At 39.1% G+C, this 12,747-nt stretch overlaps 30 non-coding genes across 30 annotated transcripts; all 30 read right to left on the bottom strand.

Annotated features, from left to right (window-relative positions):
• Positions 1 to 122: 122 nt before the first annotated feature.
• Positions 123 to 195, bottom strand: TRNAK-CUU (transfer RNA lysine (anticodon CUU)). Its single transcript has one exon. It is a non-coding gene; the product is annotated as a tRNA-Lys (tRNA).
• A 645-nt stretch (positions 196 to 840) lies between these two features.
• TRNAK-UUU (transfer RNA lysine (anticodon UUU)) lies at positions 841 to 913 on the bottom strand. Its single transcript has one exon. It is a non-coding gene; the product is annotated as a tRNA-Lys (tRNA).
• A 1,005-nt stretch (positions 914 to 1,918) lies between these two features.
• On the bottom strand, positions 1,919 to 1,991 carry TRNAK-UUU (transfer RNA lysine (anticodon UUU)). Its single transcript has one exon. It is a non-coding gene; the product is annotated as a tRNA-Lys (tRNA).
• A 636-nt stretch (positions 1,992 to 2,627) lies between these two features.
• Positions 2,628 to 2,700, bottom strand: TRNAK-UUU (transfer RNA lysine (anticodon UUU)). The gene has a single exon. It is a non-coding gene; the product is annotated as a tRNA-Lys (tRNA).
• A 287-nt stretch (positions 2,701 to 2,987) lies between these two features.
• Positions 2,988 to 3,060, bottom strand: TRNAK-UUU (transfer RNA lysine (anticodon UUU)). The gene has a single exon. It is a non-coding gene; the product is annotated as a tRNA-Lys (tRNA).
• A 287-nt stretch (positions 3,061 to 3,347) lies between these two features.
• TRNAK-UUU (transfer RNA lysine (anticodon UUU)) lies at positions 3,348 to 3,420 on the bottom strand. The gene has a single exon. It is a non-coding gene; the product is annotated as a tRNA-Lys (tRNA).
• A 645-nt stretch (positions 3,421 to 4,065) lies between these two features.
• Positions 4,066 to 4,138, bottom strand: TRNAK-UUU (transfer RNA lysine (anticodon UUU)). The gene has a single exon. It is a non-coding gene; the product is annotated as a tRNA-Lys (tRNA).
• A 107-nt stretch (positions 4,139 to 4,245) lies between these two features.
• On the bottom strand, positions 4,246 to 4,318 carry TRNAK-UUU (transfer RNA lysine (anticodon UUU)). Its single transcript has one exon. It is a non-coding gene; the product is annotated as a tRNA-Lys (tRNA).
• Positions 4,319 to 5,494: 1,176 nt separating this feature from the next.
• On the bottom strand, positions 5,495 to 5,567 carry TRNAK-UUU (transfer RNA lysine (anticodon UUU)). The gene has a single exon. It is a non-coding gene; the product is annotated as a tRNA-Lys (tRNA).
• Positions 5,568 to 5,674: 107 nt separating this feature from the next.
• Positions 5,675 to 5,747, bottom strand: TRNAK-UUU (transfer RNA lysine (anticodon UUU)). Its single transcript has one exon. It is a non-coding gene; the product is annotated as a tRNA-Lys (tRNA).
• A 285-nt stretch (positions 5,748 to 6,032) lies between these two features.
• On the bottom strand, positions 6,033 to 6,105 carry TRNAK-UUU (transfer RNA lysine (anticodon UUU)). The gene has a single exon. It is a non-coding gene; the product is annotated as a tRNA-Lys (tRNA).
• Positions 6,106 to 6,212: 107 nt separating this feature from the next.
• On the bottom strand, positions 6,213 to 6,285 carry TRNAK-UUU (transfer RNA lysine (anticodon UUU)). Its single transcript has one exon. It is a non-coding gene; the product is annotated as a tRNA-Lys (tRNA).
• A 287-nt stretch (positions 6,286 to 6,572) lies between these two features.
• TRNAK-UUU (transfer RNA lysine (anticodon UUU)) lies at positions 6,573 to 6,645 on the bottom strand. Its single transcript has one exon. It is a non-coding gene; the product is annotated as a tRNA-Lys (tRNA).
• A 285-nt stretch (positions 6,646 to 6,930) lies between these two features.
• TRNAK-UUU (transfer RNA lysine (anticodon UUU)) lies at positions 6,931 to 7,003 on the bottom strand. The gene has a single exon. It is a non-coding gene; the product is annotated as a tRNA-Lys (tRNA).
• A 107-nt stretch (positions 7,004 to 7,110) lies between these two features.
• On the bottom strand, positions 7,111 to 7,183 carry TRNAK-UUU (transfer RNA lysine (anticodon UUU)). Its single transcript has one exon. It is a non-coding gene; the product is annotated as a tRNA-Lys (tRNA).
• Positions 7,184 to 7,470: 287 nt separating this feature from the next.
• Positions 7,471 to 7,543, bottom strand: TRNAK-UUU (transfer RNA lysine (anticodon UUU)). Its single transcript has one exon. It is a non-coding gene; the product is annotated as a tRNA-Lys (tRNA).
• Positions 7,544 to 7,999: 456 nt separating this feature from the next.
• On the bottom strand, positions 8,000 to 8,072 carry TRNAK-UUU (transfer RNA lysine (anticodon UUU)). The gene has a single exon. It is a non-coding gene; the product is annotated as a tRNA-Lys (tRNA).
• Positions 8,073 to 8,359: 287 nt separating this feature from the next.
• Positions 8,360 to 8,432, bottom strand: TRNAK-UUU (transfer RNA lysine (anticodon UUU)). Its single transcript has one exon. It is a non-coding gene; the product is annotated as a tRNA-Lys (tRNA).
• A 285-nt stretch (positions 8,433 to 8,717) lies between these two features.
• Positions 8,718 to 8,790, bottom strand: TRNAK-UUU (transfer RNA lysine (anticodon UUU)). The gene has a single exon. It is a non-coding gene; the product is annotated as a tRNA-Lys (tRNA).
• Positions 8,791 to 8,897: 107 nt separating this feature from the next.
• Positions 8,898 to 8,970, bottom strand: TRNAK-UUU (transfer RNA lysine (anticodon UUU)). Its single transcript has one exon. It is a non-coding gene; the product is annotated as a tRNA-Lys (tRNA).
• Positions 8,971 to 9,257: 287 nt separating this feature from the next.
• TRNAK-UUU (transfer RNA lysine (anticodon UUU)) lies at positions 9,258 to 9,330 on the bottom strand. Its single transcript has one exon. It is a non-coding gene; the product is annotated as a tRNA-Lys (tRNA).
• Positions 9,331 to 9,786: 456 nt separating this feature from the next.
• TRNAK-UUU (transfer RNA lysine (anticodon UUU)) lies at positions 9,787 to 9,859 on the bottom strand. Its single transcript has one exon. It is a non-coding gene; the product is annotated as a tRNA-Lys (tRNA).
• Positions 9,860 to 9,966: 107 nt separating this feature from the next.
• Positions 9,967 to 10,039, bottom strand: TRNAK-UUU (transfer RNA lysine (anticodon UUU)). Its single transcript has one exon. It is a non-coding gene; the product is annotated as a tRNA-Lys (tRNA).
• A 107-nt stretch (positions 10,040 to 10,146) lies between these two features.
• Positions 10,147 to 10,219, bottom strand: TRNAK-UUU (transfer RNA lysine (anticodon UUU)). Its single transcript has one exon. It is a non-coding gene; the product is annotated as a tRNA-Lys (tRNA).
• A 107-nt stretch (positions 10,220 to 10,326) lies between these two features.
• On the bottom strand, positions 10,327 to 10,399 carry TRNAK-UUU (transfer RNA lysine (anticodon UUU)). Its single transcript has one exon. It is a non-coding gene; the product is annotated as a tRNA-Lys (tRNA).
• A 287-nt stretch (positions 10,400 to 10,686) lies between these two features.
• TRNAK-UUU (transfer RNA lysine (anticodon UUU)) lies at positions 10,687 to 10,759 on the bottom strand. Its single transcript has one exon. It is a non-coding gene; the product is annotated as a tRNA-Lys (tRNA).
• Positions 10,760 to 11,404: 645 nt separating this feature from the next.
• TRNAK-UUU (transfer RNA lysine (anticodon UUU)) lies at positions 11,405 to 11,477 on the bottom strand. Its single transcript has one exon. It is a non-coding gene; the product is annotated as a tRNA-Lys (tRNA).
• Positions 11,478 to 11,584: 107 nt separating this feature from the next.
• On the bottom strand, positions 11,585 to 11,657 carry TRNAK-UUU (transfer RNA lysine (anticodon UUU)). The gene has a single exon. It is a non-coding gene; the product is annotated as a tRNA-Lys (tRNA).
• A 287-nt stretch (positions 11,658 to 11,944) lies between these two features.
• TRNAK-UUU (transfer RNA lysine (anticodon UUU)) lies at positions 11,945 to 12,017 on the bottom strand. Its single transcript has one exon. It is a non-coding gene; the product is annotated as a tRNA-Lys (tRNA).
• A 635-nt stretch (positions 12,018 to 12,652) lies between these two features.
• Positions 12,653 to 12,725, bottom strand: TRNAK-UUU (transfer RNA lysine (anticodon UUU)). Its single transcript has one exon. It is a non-coding gene; the product is annotated as a tRNA-Lys (tRNA).
• Between the last annotated feature and the right edge of the window lie 22 nt (positions 12,726 to 12,747).

Genomic DNA, 12,747 nt, shown 5'->3' with positions numbered 1-12,747 from the left:
CTGAGCTATCCTGTCTCAAACGAAGTTAAATCCCGTAATAATTGGAATTAGAATTTACATAAATTTATTGAAAGTGAAATGATCTGAAGTTTAAATTATTGATGATTCTTCAAAAACAGAATGGCCCGAACAGGGACTCGAACCCTGGACCGTTAGGTTAAGAGCCTAACGCTCTACCGACTGAGCTATCCGGGCTCAAGCGAGGTGAACTCACGTAATAATTGGAATTAGAATTTACATAAATTTATTGAAAGTGAAATGATCTGAAGTTTAAATTATTGATGATTCTTCAAAAACACAGTCGCTCGAACAGGGACTAGAACCCTGGACCGTTAGGTTAAAAGCCTAACGCTCTACCGACTGAGCTATCCGGGCTCAAGCGAGGTGAACTCCCGTAATAATTGGGATAAGAATTTCAATAATTTTACTGGAAATTAAATTATCTGAAGTTTAAATTATTAATGATTCTTTAAAAACAGAGTCGCCCGAACAAGGAGTCGAACCCTGGACCGTGGTTTGAAGCCTAACGCTCTACCGACTGAGCTATCCGAGCTGAAACGAAATGAACTCCCGTAATAATTGGGATTAGAATTTCAATAATTTTACTGGAAATTAAATGATCTGAAGTTTAAATTATTGATGATTCTTCAAAAACACAGTCGCCCTAAAAGGGACTCGAACCCTGGACCGTTAGGTTAAAAGCCTAACGCTCTACCGACTGAGCTATCCTGTCTCAAACGAAGTTAAATCCCGTAATAATTGGAATTAGAGTTTACATAAATTTATTGAAAGTGAAATGATCTGAAGTTTAAATTATTGATGATTCTTCAAAAACAGAATCGCCCGAACAGGTACTCGAACCCTGGACCGTTAGGTTAAAAGCCTAACGCTCTACCGACTGAGCTATCCGGGCTCAAGCGAGGTGAACTCACGTAATAATTGGAATTAGAATTTACATAAATTTATTGAAAGTGAAATGATCTGAAGTTTAAATTATTGACGATTGTTTAAAAACAGAGTCGCCCGATCAGGGACTCGAACCCTGGACCGTTAGGTTAAAAGCCTAGCGCTCTACCGACAGAGCTATCCGGGCTGAAACGAAATGAACTCCCGTAATAATTGGGATTAGAATTTCAATAATTTTACTGGAAATTAAATGATCTGAAGTTTAAATTATTGATGATTCTTCAAAAACACAGTCGCTCGAACAGGGACTAGAACCCTGGACCGTTAGGTTAAAAGCCTAACGCTCTACCGACTGAGCTATCCGGGCTCAAGCGAGTTGAACTCCCGTAATAATTGGGATAAGAATTTCAATAATTTTACTGGAAATTAAATGATCTGAAGTTTAAATTATTGATGATTCTTTAAAAACAGAGTCGCCCGAACAAGGAGTCGAACCTTGGACCGTGGTTTGAAGCCTAACGCTCTACCGACTGAGCTATCCGAGCTGGAACGAAATGAACTCCCGTAATAATTGGGATTAGAATTTCAATAATTTTACTGGAAATTAAATGGTCTGAAGTTTAAATTATTGATGATTCTTCAAAAACACAGTCGCCCTAACAGGGACTCGAACCCTGGACCGTTAGGTTAAAAGCCTAACGCTCTACCGACAGAGCTATCCGGGCTCAAGCGAGGTGAACTCCCGTAATAATTGGAATAAGAATTTCAATAATTTTACTGGAAATTAAATGATCTGAAGTTTAAATTATTGATTATTCTTCAAAAACAGAGTCGCCCGAACAGGGACTCGAACCCTGGACCGTTAGGTTAAAAGCCTAACGCTCTACCGACTGAGCTATCCTGTCTCAAACGAAGTTAAATCCCGTAATAATTGGAATTAGAGTTTACATAAATTTATTGAAAGTGAAATGATCTGAAGTTTAAATTATTGATGATTCTTCAAAAACAGAATCGCCCGAACAGGTACTCGAACCCTGGACCGTTAGGTTAAAAGCCTAACGCTCTACCGACTGAGCTATCCGGGCTCAAGCGAGGTGAACTCACGTAATAATTGGAATTAGAATTTACATAAATTTATTGAAAGTGAAATGATCTGAAGTTTAAATTATTGATGATTCTTCAAAAACAGAATGGCCCGAACAGGGACTCGAACCCTGGACCGTTAGGTTAAAAGCCTAACGCTCTACCGACAGAGCTATCCGCGCTGAAACGAAATGAACTCCCGTAATAATTGGGATAATAATTTTACTGGAAATTAAATGATCTGAAGTTTAAATTATTGATGATTCTTCAAAAACACAGTCGCTCGAACAGGGACTAGAACCCTTTACCGTTAGGTTAAAAGCCTAACGCTCTACCGACTGAGCTATCCGGGCTCAAGCGAGTTGAACTCCCGTAATAATTGGGATAAGAATTTCAATAATTTTACTGGAAATTAAATGATCTGAAGTTTAAATTATTGATGATTCTTTAAAAACAGAGTCGCCCGAACAAGGAGTCGAACCTTGGACCGTGGTTTGAAGCCTAACGCTCTACCGACTGAGCTATCCGAGCTGAAACGAAATGAACTCCCGTAATAATTGGGATTAGAATTTCAATAATTTTACTGGAAATTAAATGGTCTGAAGTTTAAATTATTGATGATTCTTCAAAAACACAGTCGCCCTAACAGGGACTCGAACCCTGGACCGTTAGGTTAAAAGCCTAACGCTCTACCGACTGAGCTATCCGGGCTCAAGCGAGGTGAACTCCCGTAATAATTGGAATAAGAATTTCAATAATTTTACTGGATATTAAATGATCTGAATTTTAAATTATTGATTATTCTTCAAAAACAGAGTCGCCCGAACAGGGACACGAACCCTGGACCGTTAGGTTAAAAGCCTAACGCTCTACCGACTGAGCTATCCTGTCTCAAACGAAGTTAAATCCCGTAATAATTGGAATTAGAGTTTACATAAATTTATTGAAAGTGAAATGATCTGAAGTTTAAATTATTGATGATTCTTCAAAAACACAGTCGCCCGAACAGGGACTCGAACCCTGGACCGTTAGGTTAAAAGCCTAACGCTCTACCGACTGAGCTATCCGGGCTCAAGCGAGGTGAACTCCCGTAATAATTGGAATAAGAATTTCAATAATTTTACTGGAAATTAAATGATCTGAAGTTTAAATTATTGATTATTCTTCAAAAACAGAGTCGCCCGAACAGAGACTCGAACCCTGGACCGTTAGGTTAAAAGCCTAACGCTCTTCCGACTGAGCTATCCTGTCTCAAACGAAGTTAAATCCCGTAATAATTGGAATTAGAGTTTACATAAATTTATTGAAAGTGAAATGATCTGAAGTTTAAATTATTGATGATTCTTCAAAAACAGAATCGCCCGAACAGGTACTCGAACCCTGGACCGTTAGGTTAAAAGCCTAACGCTCTACCGACTGAGCTATCCGGGCTCAAGCGAGGTGAACTCACGTAATAATTGGAATTAGAATTTACATAAATTTATTGAAAGTGAAATGATCTGAAGTTTAAATTATTGACGATTCTTTAAAAACAGAGTCGCCCGATCAGGGACTCGAACCCTGGACCGTTAGGTTAAAAGCCTAACGCTCTACCGACAGAGCTATCCGGGCTGAATCGAAATGAACTCCCGTAATAATTAAGATTAGAATTTCAATAATTTTACTGGAAATTAAATGATCTGAAGTTTAAATTATTGATGATTCTTCAAAAACACAGTCGCTCGAACAGGGACTAGAACCCTGGACCGTTAGGTTAAAAGCCTAACGCTCTACCGACTGAGCTATCCGGGCTCAAGCGAGTTGAACTCCCGTAATAATTGGGATAAGAATTTCAATAATTTTACTGGAAATTAAATGATCTGAAGTTTAAATTATTGATGATTCTTTAAAAACAGAGTCGCCCGAACAAGGAGTCGAACCCTGGACCGTGGTTTGAAGCCTAACGCTCTACCGACTGAGCTATCCGAGCTGAAACGAAATGAACTCCCGTAATAATTGGGATTAGAATTTCAATAATTTTACTGGAAATTAAATGATCTGAAGTTTAAATTATTGATGATTCTTCAAAAACACAGTCGCCCGAACAGGGACTCGAACCCTGGACCGTTAGGTTAAAAGCCTAACGCTCTACCGACTGAGCTATCCGGGCTCAAGCGAGGTGAACTCCCGTAATAATTGGAATAAGAATTTCAATAATTTTACTGGAAATTAAATGATCTGAAGTTTAAATTATTGATGATTCTTCAAAAACAGAGTCGCCCGAACAGGGACTCGAACCCTGGACCGTTAGGTTAAAAGCCTAACGCTCTACCGACTGAGCTATCCGGGCTCAAGCGAGGTGAACTCCCGTAATAATTGGAATAAGAATTTCAATAATTTTACTGGAAATTAAATGATCTTAAGTTTAAATTATTGATGATTCTTCAAAAACAGAGTCGTCCGAACAGGGACTCGAACCCTGGACCGTTAGGTTAAAAGCCTAACGCTCAACCGACTGAGCTATCCTGTCTCAAACGAAGTTAAATCCCGTAATAATTGGAATTAGAATTTACATAAATTTATTGAAAGTGAAATGATCTGAAGTTTAAATTATTGATGATTCTTCAAAAACAGAATGGCCCGAACAGGGACTCGAACCCTGGACCGTTACGTTAAAAGCCTAACGCTCTACCGACAGAGCTATCCGCGCTGAAACGAAATGAACTCCCGTAATAATTGGGATAATAATTTTACTGGAAATTAAATGATCTGAAGTTTAAATTATTGTTGATTCTTCAAAAACACAGTCGCTCGAACAGGGACTAGAACCCTGGACCGTTAGGTTAAAAGCCTAACGCTCTACCGACTGAGCTATCCGGGCTCAAGCGAGATGAACTCCCGTAATAATTGGGATAAGAATTTCAATAATTTTACTGGAAATTAAATTATCTGAAGTTTAAATTATTAATGATTCTTTAAAAACAGAGTCGCCCGAACAAGGAGTCGAACCCTGGACCGTGGTTTGAAGCCTAACGCTCTACCGACTGAGCTATCCGAGCTGAAACGAAATGTACTCCCGTAATAATTGGGATTAGAATTTCAATAATTTTACTGGAAATTAAATGATCTGAAGTTTAAATTATTGATGATTCTTCAAAAACACAGTCGCCCTAAAAGGGACTCGAACCCTGGACCGTTAGGTTAAAAGCCTAACGCTCTACCGACAGAGCTATCCGGGCTCAAGCGAGGTGAACTCCCGTAATAATTGGAATAAGAATTTCAATAATTTTACTGGAAATTAAATGATCTGAAGTTTAAATTATTGATTATTCTTCAAAAACAGAGTCGCCCGAACAGGGACTCGAACCCTGGACCGTTAGGTTAAAAGCCTAACGCTCTACCGACTGAGCTATCCTGTCTCAAACGAAGTTAAATCCCGTAATAATTGGAATTAGAGTTTACATAAATTTATTGAAAGTGAAATGATCTGAAGTTTAAATTATTGATGATTCTTCAAAAACAGAATCGCCCGAACAGGTACTCGAACCCTGGACCGTTAGGTTAAAAGCCTAACGCTCTACCGACTGAGCTATCCGGGCTCAAGCGAGGTGAACTCACGTAATAATTGGAATTAGAATTTACATAAATTTATTGAAAGTGAAATGATCTGAAGTTTAAATTATTGACGATTCTTTAAAAACAGAGTCGCCCGATCAGGGACTCGAACCCTGGACCGTTAGGTTAAAAGCCTAACGCTCTACCGACTGAGCTATCCGGGCTCAAGCGAGTTGAACTCCCGTAATAATTGGGATAAGAATTTCAATAATTTTACTGGAAATTAAATGATCTGAAGTTTAAATTATTGATGATTCTTTAAAAACAGAGTCGCCCGAACAAGGAGTCGAACCCTGGACCGTGGTTTGAAGCCTAACGCTCTACCGACTGAGCTATCCGAGCTGAAACGAAATGAACTCCCGTAATAATTGGGATTAGAATTTCAATAATTTTACTGGAAATTAAATGATCTGAAGTTTAAATTATTGATGATTCTTCAAAAACACAGTCGCCCGAACAGGGACTCGAACCCTGGACCGTTAGGTTAAAAGCCTAACGCTCTACCGACTGACCTATCCGGGCTCAAGCGAGGTGAACTCCCGTAATAGTTGGAATAAGAATTTCAATAATTTTACTGGAAATTAAATGATCTGAAGTTTAAATTATTGATGATTCTTCAGAAACAGAGTCGCCCGAACAGGGACTCGAACCCTGGACCGTTAGGTTAAAAGCCTAACGCTCTACCGACTGAGCTATCCGGGCTCAAGCGAAGTGAACTCCCGTAATAATTGGAATAAGAATTTCAATAATTTTACTGGAAATTAAATGATCTGAAGTTTAAATTATTGATGATTCTTCAAAAACAGAGTCGTCCGAACAGGGACTCGAACCCTGGACCGTTAGGTTAAAAGCCTAACGCTCAACCGACTGAGCTATCCTGTCTCAAACGAAGTTAAATCCCGTAATAATTGGAATTAGAATTTACATAAATTTATTGAAAGTGAAATGATCTGAAGTTTAAATTATTGATGATTCTTCAAAAACAGAATGGCCCGAACAGGGACTCGAACCCTGGACCGTTAGGTTAAAAGCCTAACGCTCTACCGACTGAGCTATCCGGGCTCAAGCGAGGTGAACTCACGTAATAATTGGAATTAGAATTTACATAAATTTATTGAAAGTGAAATGATCTGAAGTTTAAATTATTGACGATTCTTTAAAAACAGAGTCGCCCGAACAAGGAGTCGAACCCTGGACCGTGGTTTGAAGCCTAACGCTCTACCGACTGAGCTATCCGAGCTGAAACGAAATGAACTCCCGTAATAATTGGGATTAGAATTTCAATAATTTTACTGGAAATTAAATGATCTGAAGTTTAAATTATTGATGATTCTTCAAAAACACAGTCGCCCGAACAGGGACTCGAACCCTGGACCGTTAGGTTAAAAGCCTAACGCTCTACCGACTGACCTATCCGGGCTCAAGCGAGGTGAACTCCCGTAATAGTTGGAATAAGAATTTCAATAATTTTACTGGAAATTAAATGATCTGAAGTTTAAATTATTGATGATTCTTCAGAAACAGAGTCGCCCGAACAGGGACTCGAACCCTGGACCGTTAGGTTAAAAGCCTAACGCTCTACCGACTGAGCTATCCGGGCTCAAGCGAAGTGAACTCCCGTAATAATTGGAATAAGAATTTCAATAATTTTACTGGAAATTAAATGATCTGAAGTTTAAATTATTGATGATTCTTCAAAAACAGAGTCGTCCGAACAGGGACTCGAACCCTGGACCGTTAGGTTAAAAGCCTAACGCTCAACCGACTGAGCTATCCTGTCTCAAACGAAGTTAAATCCCGTAATAATTGGAATTAGAATTTACATAAATTTATTGAAAGTGAAATGATCTGAAGTTTAAATTATTGATGATTCTTCAAAAACAGAATGGCCCGAACAGGGACTCGAACCCTGGACCGTTAGGTTAAAAGCCTAACGCTCTACCGACTGAGCTATCCGGGCTCAAGCGAGGTGAACTCACGTAATAATTGGAATTAGAATTTACATAAATTTATTGAAAGTGAAATGATCTGAAGTTTAAATTATTGACGATTCTTTAAAAACAGAGTCGCCCGAACAGCGACTCGAACCCTGGACCGTTAGGTTAAAAGCCTAACGCTCTACCGACAGAGCTATCCGGGCTGAAACGAAATGAACTCCCGTAATAATTGGGATAATAATTTTACTGGAAATTAAATGATCTGAAGTTTAAATTATTGATGATTCTTCAAAAACACAGTCGCTCGAACAGGGACTAGAACCCTGGACCGTGGTTTGAAGCCTAACGCTCTACCGACTGAGCTATCCGAGCTGAAACGAAATGAACTCCCGTAATAATTGGGATTAGAATTTCAATAATTTTACTGGAAATTAAATGATCTGAAGTTTAAATTATTAATGATTCTTCAAAAACAGAGTCGCCCGAACAGGGACTCGAACCCTAGACCGTTAGGTTAAAAGCCTAACGCTCTACCGACTGAGCTATCCGGGCTGAAACGAAATGAACTCTCGTAATAATTGGGATTAGAATTTCAATAATTTTACTGGAAATTAAATGATCTGAAGTTTAAATTATTGATGATTCTTCAAAAACAGAGTCGTCCGAACAGGGACTCGAACCCTGGACCGTTAGGTTAAAAGCCTAACGCTCAACCGACTGAGCTATCCTGTCTCAAACGAAGTTAAATCCCGTAATAATTGGAATTAGAATTTACATAAATTTATTGAAAGTGAAATGATCTGAAGTTTAAATTATTGATGATTCTTCAAAAACAGAATGGCCCGAACAGGGACTCGAACCCTGGACCGTTAGGTTAAAAGCCTAACGCTCTACCGACTGAGCTATCCGGGCTCAAGCGAGGTGAACTCACGTAATAATTGGAATTAGAATTTACATAAATTTATTGAAAGTGAAATGATCTGAAGTTTAAATTATTGACGATTCTTTAAAAACAGAGTCGCCCGAACAAGGAGTCGAACCCTGGACCGTGGTTTGAAGCCTAACGCTCTACCGACTGAGCTATCCGAGCTGAAACGAAATGAACTCCCGTAATAATTGGGATTAGAATTTCAATAATTTTACTGGAAATTAAATGATCTGAAGTTTAAATTATTGATGATTCTTCAAAAACACAGTCGCCCGAACAGGGACTCGAACCCTGGACCGTTAGGTTAAAAGCCTAACGCTCTACCGACTGACCTATCCGGGCTCAAGCGAGGTGAACTCCCGTAATAGTTGGAATAAGAATTTCAATAATTTTACTGGAAATTAAATGATCTGAAGTTTAAATTATTGATGATTCTTCAGAAACAGAGTCGCCCGAACAGGGACTCGAACCCTGGACCGTTAGGTTAAAAGCCTAACGCTCTACCGACTGAGCTATCCGGGCTCAAGCGAAGTGAACTCCCGTAATAATTGGAATAAGAATTTCAATAATTTTACTGGAAATTAAATGATCTGAAGTTTAAATTATTGATGATTCTTCAAAAACAGAGTCGTCCGAACAGGGACTCGAACCCTGGACCGTTAGGTTAAAAGCCTAACGCTCAACCGACTGAGCTATCCTGTCTCAAACGAAGTTAAATCCCGTAATAATTGGAATTAGAATTTACATAAATTTATTGAAAGTGAAATGATCTGAAGTTTAAATTATTGATGATTCTTCAAAAACAGAATGGCCCGAACAGGGACTCGAACCCTGGACCGTTAGGTTAAAAGCCTAACGCTCTACCGACTGAGCTATCCGGGCTCAAGCGAAGTGAACTCACGTAATAATTGGAATTAGAATTTACATAAATTTATTGAAAGTGAAATGATCTGAAGTTTAAATTATTGACGATTCTTTAAAAACAGAGTCGCCCGAACAGCGACTCGAACCCTGGACCGTTAGGTTAAAAGCCTAACGCTCTACCGACAGAGCTATCCGGGCTGAAACGAAATGAACTCCCGTAATAATTGGGATAATAATTTTACTGGAAATTAAATGATCTGAAGTTTAAATTATTGATGATTCTTCAAAAACACAGTCGCTCGAACAGGGACTAGAACCCTGGACCGTGGTTTGAAGCCTAACGCTCTACCGACTGAGCTATCCGAGCTGAAACGAAATGAACTCCCGTAATAATTGGGATTAGAATTTCAATAATTTTACTGGAAATTAAATGATCTGAAGTTTAAATTATTAATGATTCTTCAAAAACAGAGTCGCCCGAACAGGGACTCGAACCCTGGACCGTTAGGTTAAAAGCCTAACGCTCTACCGACTGAGCTATCCGGGCTCAAGCGAGGTGAACTCCCGTAATAATTGGAATAAGAATTTCAATAATTTTACTGGAAATTAAATGATCTGAAGTTTAAATTATTGATGATTCTTCAAAAACAGAGTAGCCCGAACAGGGACTCGAACCCTGGACCGTTAGGTTAAAAGCCTAACGCTCTACCGACTGAGCTATCCGGGCTCAAGCGAGGTGAACTCCCGTAATAATTGGGATAAGAATTTCAATAATTTTACTGGAAATTAAATGATCTGAAGTTTAAATTATTAATGATTCTTCAAAAACAGAGTCGCCCGAACAGGGACTCGAACCCTGGACCGTTAGGTTAAAAGCCTAACGCTCTACCGACTGAGCTATCCGGGCTCAAGCGAGGTGAACTCCCGTAATAATTGGAATAAGAATTTCAATAATTTTACTGGAAATTAAATGATCTGAAGTTTAAATTATTGATGATTCTTCAAAAACAGAGTAGCCCGAACAGGGACTCGAACCCTGGACCGTTAGGTTAAAAGCCTAACGCTCTACCGACAGAGCTATCCGGGCTGAAACGAAATGAACTCTCGTAATAATTGGGATTAGAATTTCAATAATTTTACTGGAAATTAAATGATCTGAAGTTTAAATTATTGATTATTCTTCAAAAACAGAGTCGCCCGAACAGGGACTCGAACCCTGGACCGTTAGGTTAAAAGCCTAACGCTCTACCGACTGAGCTATCCTGTCTCAAACGAAGTTAAATCCCGTAATAATTGGAATTAGAGTTTACATAAATTTATTGAAAGTGAAATGATCTGAAGTTTAAATTATTGATGATTCTTCAAAAACAGAATCGCCCGAACAGGTACTCGAACCCTGGACCGTTAGGTTAAAAGCCTAACGCTCTACCGACTGAGCTATCCGGGCTCAAGCGAGGTGAACTCACGTAATAATTGGAATTAGAATTTACATAAATTTATTGAAAGTGAAATGATCTGAAGTTTAAATTATTGACGATTCTTTAAAAACAGAGTCGCCCGATCAGGGACTCGAACCCTGGACCGTTAGGTTAAAAGCCTAACGCTCTACCGACAGAGCTATCCGGGCTGAAACGAAATGAACTCCCGTAATAATTGGGATTAGAATTTCAATAATTTTACTGGAAATTAAATGATCTGAAGTTTAAATTATTGATGATTCTTCAAAAACACAGTCGCTCGAACAGGGACTAGAACCCTGGACCGTTAGGTTAAAAGCCTAACGCTCTACCGACTGAGCTATCCGGGCTCAAGCGAGTTGAACTCCCGTAATAATTGGGATAAGAATTTCAATAATTTTACTGGAAATTAAATGATCTGAAGTTTAAATTATTGATGATTCTTTAAAAACAGAGTCGCCCGAACAAGGAGTCGAACCCTGGACCGTGGTTTGAAGCCTAACGCTCTACCGACTGAGCTATCCGAGCTGAAACGAAATGAACTCCCGTAATAATTGGGATTAGAATTTCAATAATTTTACTGGAAATTAAATGATCTGAAGTTTAAATTATTGATGATTCTTCAAAAACACAGTCGCCCGAACAGGGACTCGAACCCTGGACCGTTAGGTTAAAAGCCTAACGCTCTACCGACTGACCTATCCGGGCTCAAGCGAGGTGAACTCCCGTAATAGTTGGAATAAGAATTTCAATAATTTTACTGGAAATTAAATGATCTGAAGTTTAAATTATTGATGATTCTTCAAAAACAGAGTCGCCCGAACAGGGACTCGAACCCTGGACCGTTAGGTTAAAAGCCTAACGCTCTACCGACTGAGCTATCCGGGCTCAAGCGAGGTGAACTCCCGTAATAATTGGAATAAGAATTTCAATAATTTTACTGGAAATTAAATGATCTGAAGTTTAAATTATTGATGATTCTTCAAAAACAGAGTCGTCCGAACAGGGACTCGAACCCTGGACCGTTAGGTTAAAAGCCTAACGCTCAACCGACTGAGCTATCCTGTCTCAAACGAAGTTAAATCCCGTAATAATTGGAATTAGAATTTACATAAATTTATTGAAAGTGAAATGATCTGAAGTTTAAATTATTGATGATTCTTCAAAAACAGAATGGCCCGAACAGGGACTCGAACCCTGGATCGTTAGGTTAAAAGCCTAACGCTCTACCGACTGAGCTATCCGGGCTCAAGCGAGGTGAACTCACGTAATAATTGGAATTAGAATTTACATAAATTTATTGAAAGTGAAATGATCTGAAGTTTAAATTATTGACGATTCTTTAAAAACAGAGTCGCCCGAACAGCGACTCGAACCCTGGACCGTTAGGTTAAAAGCCTAACGCTCTACCGACAGAGCTATCCGGGCTGAAACGAAATGAACTCCCGTAATAATTGGGATAATAATTTTACTGGAAATTAAATGATCTGAAGTTTAAATTATTGATGATTCTTCAAAAACACAGTCGCTCGAACAGGGACTAGAACCCTCGACCGTGGTTTGAAGCCTAACGCTCTACCGACTGAGCTATCCGAGCTGAAACGAAATGAACTCCCGTAATAATTGGGATTAGAATTTCAATAATTTTACTGGAAATTAAATGATCTGAAGTTTAAATTATTAATGATTCTTCAAAAACAGAGTCGCCCGAACAGGGACTCGAACCCTGGACCGTTAGGTTAAAAGAATAACGCTCTACCGACTGAGCTATCCGGGCTCAAGCGAGGTGAACTCCCGTAATAATTGGAATAAGAATTTCAATAATTTTACTGGAAATTAAATGATCTGAAGTTTAAATTATTGTGATTCTTCAAAAACAGAGTAGCCCGAACAGGGACTCGAACCCTGGACCGTTAGGTTAAAAGCCTAACGCTCTACCGACTGAGCTATCCGGGCTCAAGCGAGGTGAACTCCCGTA

The sequence above is a fragment of the Phalangium opilio genome, unplaced genomic scaffold, assembly GCF_054372755.1.
Source record: "Phalangium opilio isolate 3A_F unplaced genomic scaffold, DU_Popi_V2 ptg001170l_1, whole genome shotgun sequence".
In the NCBI taxonomy this organism is placed as follows: Eukaryota; Metazoa; Arthropoda; class Arachnida; order Opiliones; family Phalangiidae; genus Phalangium; species Phalangium opilio.
This window is presented reverse-complemented; position numbering and strand designations above follow the sequence as displayed.